The sequence below is a fragment of the Pteropus vampyrus genome, unplaced genomic scaffold (assembly GCF_000151845.1).
Source record: "Pteropus vampyrus isolate Shadow unplaced genomic scaffold, Pvam_2.0 Scaffold34, whole genome shotgun sequence".
Classification (NCBI taxonomy): Eukaryota; Metazoa; Chordata; class Mammalia; order Chiroptera; family Pteropodidae; genus Pteropus; species Pteropus vampyrus.
In genome coordinates this window covers 6377117-6381320 of record NW_011888815.1, presented here as the reverse complement: position 1 = coordinate 6381320, position 4204 = coordinate 6377117, and the positions used below count along the sequence as shown (strand labels likewise).

The window sequence follows — 4204 nt, the reverse complement described above, 5'->3', positions numbered from 1 at the left end:
CTTTACAGGGGTCGGTGCCCCTAAGCCCACAATGTTCAAGGGTCAACTGTACAAAACTTCAGCTAAGAATATTAAAAAGTCTCAAGATAACATTATTCCTATCCTAACAAAGAGGAAGAGTCAGACAATCTATAAAGCATAACTTTTCTCAAGCAGCTTATCAAAAAGCGGAGGTTGCAAGGCAGCCGTGGGAATGGAATTCCAAAGGCCACGAGCCTCTCTGAGGCTGACGCACCTTCAGCAGAACTCAGGAGAAAGAGGCGTGACCACAGACGCTGGAAGCGGCTGCCATCTGAAGGGGGCCTTGCAGGCTGAGTGGGCCAGCAGGGCAGTTTAGAATCTCCGGAAAGCCCGGACGAAGGGGAGTGTATTTCTACGGACCTGTTCTATGTGCTCACAAGAAAGGTTAGGGGACAATAAAAAAGACGCGAGAGAGGACCCCTTGGTGACACACAAATTTCTGTCCACCTTCCAGGCATCGGTTATTTTACCGATTGGGCTACAGTCAAGTAAATTTCTCTTACCCTTAGTTTTCAAATCTATAAAATGAGAACAAATTTTCACAAACGGTTTTGTGAAGACTCATGAAGTCCTTGTTTGGCACTAGTCACATATCGGGTGCTTAAAAAAATTATACTATTATATTCCTCAGTTTATTCCAACTCCAAGTACCCATTTGCTGATCATAAAATTAATGAAGGCAGCAGCACAGGCTTGGCTGCCACTTAGAGAACATCTAAAAGGCAAAGGAGCCCAAAAAAGGGGGAGAGGTTAAGAAGCAAACAGAAGATCGATTTTAAATTCTGCTTATTTAATAAGACATTTAGAAAAGTTCTTCGGATAATCTATAATAAGCGGAAAGGCTGGTTCTTTGGAAGAAACCTGTGGTTCTTTTTTAATGAAAGGAAGAATCATCTTTTAATTTATCTGGATTCATAGTTCATAGTTTAGATACACTGGATTTTCATCAAGAATATATTTTTTTTTAACCTGTTTTATATCATGGACATCACAATAATTGGACTGGATTTATTAACAAGATTCTTTATTGCCTGTGGGGCTTCTGACTACAGAGAGAAACGCTCGTTATTCTTTATGCCTTTTTTTTTTTTTTTAATGTTTGGGTTCCTTGATGTCTATATGTAATTTAAAATAAACACCATTAGATACTTAAAAGGAGATTCCTAGTCCTTTAGTTCCAATGATGAAAATAAAAGATGAAACAAAATAAACCAGGATCTTTAGAAGCAATCCAGAGCAAAGAAGTCTACGACTAATTATTGCTTTTTTTCTCCCTACAGACATAAACGCAGCCTAGGCCTAGGCCAACCACACACCACCCAGGGGTTATGCTGGTAGTAAAGGACAACTAAAGAAATTTAGAATGAAACGGTAGAACGTGAAAATGACAGCGGAGAGAGAGGAGAGAGGCCAAGTAAAGGGACCCCGGAACTACTTTAATTCTGAACTTCTTGTTAGATAAGATGGTAAAATCCTTCCCGTTTTGGTTAGCCTCTCTGTTACCTGCAGCAGCCATCCTCCCTGATACACGCAAACAGATATTTTAAGAGCTGATAGTAACCTGTTCCCAAAAGGATAAGTAAATTATAGATCATTTAAAAATGTTTCAAGTAGGTTATTTGCATATCGAATCATAAATATTCTTTTCTTGATCTATCACCTACTCTGTGATTTTTATTCTAGACAAAAAAGATGTACAAATGTTCATAAGACCAAAATCTTCCAAGTCAAAACACCAGATAATACAGAAGGCTAGAAAGAAAATTCCTTGTAAATAAATACAGATCATACAATAAAACATATATATGCCTAAATGCGAATTTGCTACACAGTTCTAAAGAAAGCTATTTCTGATATCCTATAGGTACCCAGTATAGCACGGTCTTTAAAAGAAATGGTAATGTGTAAACTGAACACAATTAAAAATTAATGGGGGTGAGGGGAGGTAGATGGAGTAAAAGGGGACAAATATGTGGTGACAGAAAGAAATCTAACTATGGGAGGCGAACACACAATGCAAAATATATATATATATATATATATATATATATATATATATATATATGTATGTCTTACTACTGAATTGTACACTTGAAACTTACTGGATTTCATTAACCAATGTCACCATAATAAAATTAAAAAAAAAAAAAATGCTAAACAACAGGGCTGGGCAACAGAAGCCAGCATTCAACGATGAGCAATTCTCGTAATATTCACAGATCATAATCATATGCCAAAAAAGCAAATTAATAAATGAGATTAACAAAGCAGGAGACAGTGGAAGGGTCAGCTTGCTGATGCAGCTACTCACCGCTTCCAAAAATTCAAGTACCATGCGAGACTGCTTCGAAATTCTCCCGCATTCGGCCGACCAATCCGAATTCAGTGTCTGCTTCGGACGGGTTCTGCTGGCCCAGTGAGACAGGTTTTTTCTTCACTGTTGACAAGAAATCCCATGGCCACAGCTCTCAACAGTGTACCCATCAACCAAAAGAAACGTGAATACGGCATCGTTTTACAGGCATTCAGCACCCAAGAAGTGAAGGCAGATGATAGGTGATTTTTTTTTTTTTTAATGTGCCTCAGACTTTCTGCAAAGGGCCTACCAAAAAACGGTATTTATCCCAAAGCCAGATCCCGACAAAGGAGCTAGACTGTGAATACTAAGCTTAACTGTCTCTCACTGATGTTTAGTAGGCAGTAACAAGTACTGGTAATATCAACAAAAAACCGCTCCAACTGTACATTCTCTGTCAGACAAATCTGAGAATCTACCTTCCTGCCGGTTCTCTGCCCTTACAGAATTAATTTTCGATCACTTTTAATGTGAGAAAATGTTTCTTTGTTCCCTCTAAAATAGGATGTTTCACTTAGTGTTTACCAACAATTAAATCCGGGCAGAAATTCAAATTCTAAATTAACTTAAGACTATCATTAAACTACTGTTTTATGGAAAATTAACACTCCACTTCAGCCAGAATTGTACATGCTGTATCTAATTATATATTTTTTTAAATACAATGATATGTTGTATGAACACAATGACGGCTATTAGTCACTATTTAAAAAAATGATCCAACGGCCAAAAAAAAAAAACCCACTTTACTATGAATATAAAATTCATACACTTATATGGTCATTACTTGAAAACACAGTTTTGCTTTCACAAAGGCAGAACATGCCCTACGTTCATTCACAGGGTAAAATTTAAAAACACTAATATCTGATTCAAGGGATAAGATCGACAGAGGCTAAAAACACATAGAGCTTTAAGAATCCCTTACTAACTAGAAAAGGGACGGCTTAAAGGGCTGTCTGTATTGTGACAGATATTCTGGCCTGCAAAACAATTCAAATGCTGTAAATCTATAGAAAAGAAGGCAAGGAATCATTATGTCTCAAGGCCACTATGAACAGTGGTATAGGCTGTACCCTGCACATGGCATGGGGCCAAGAGAAGGCCCACGGGCACTGAAATTCAGGTTGCCCCCCACTCTCTAAGCCCCGGAACCCTAGCAGAGGGCAGCACTCACCAAAACTAGGGGACGAGCCTTTTTCTGACTGAAAAGCGGGCTGAGGCCTGGCTATGACACCTCATAGCAACTACCTGTCGAAAAGTAAGGACAACTGAAATACTGAATGAATATTGGTGCCTTTATCTGAAATTCTAACACCAAAATATCACTTCTTATTCTCAATCTTTTAGGTAATATTGTCAACATAACCAAATATAAAGAGGTTGGGAGAAGAAAGAGGTAATCTAAAAGCTGGTTAAAATACGTATCTTAATTTAAATTTTTCAATATATTTTGTATGTTTCAACCCTCCATTTTCAAATTAGAGACATTTTAAAGCTGAATGCGAAAAAATTAGAGGAAAAGCTTAGGGGTAAAACGTGAAAAGCCTATTCCTATTAAGGAAATATATGCCTTGTTTTATACACTATGTAAGTAGTGCTAAAAGTCTATATTGGTCAAATAACCGGTAAAGCATTTTTAATTTTCTACAGAAATTAATTAATTTTATGAAAACTAGAAGTAATTTTTAGTACCTGTATCACTCTCTTCTTTTAATTGTATGGGAAGTACAAAGTTTTTTTAAATTGTGCTTTCTTAAAGTAAGACATACTTTTATTTGAAAATTATATAAAGTATCAATCATGATAAATAATCCAAAGTACTGC

General features: G+C 36.9%; 1 protein-coding gene across 4 annotated transcripts in view; it reads right to left on the bottom strand.

The window, feature by feature from the left end:
* Window positions 1-4204, bottom strand: part of MEF2A (myocyte enhancer factor 2A) — an 86878-nt gene that overhangs the window by 71992 nt on the left and 10682 nt on the right. The window contains exon 2 of one of the 4 annotated variants that reach the window (XM_023528988.1): window positions 2333-2458. The exons of 2 other annotated variants lie outside the window; for them this stretch is intronic. The gene's annotated coding sequence lies outside the window, so the exon portion shown is untranslated. The remainder of the gene's footprint in view (window positions 1-2332; window positions 2459-4204) is intronic. One more of the 4 variants, XM_023528989.1, reaches the window with a different exon arrangement.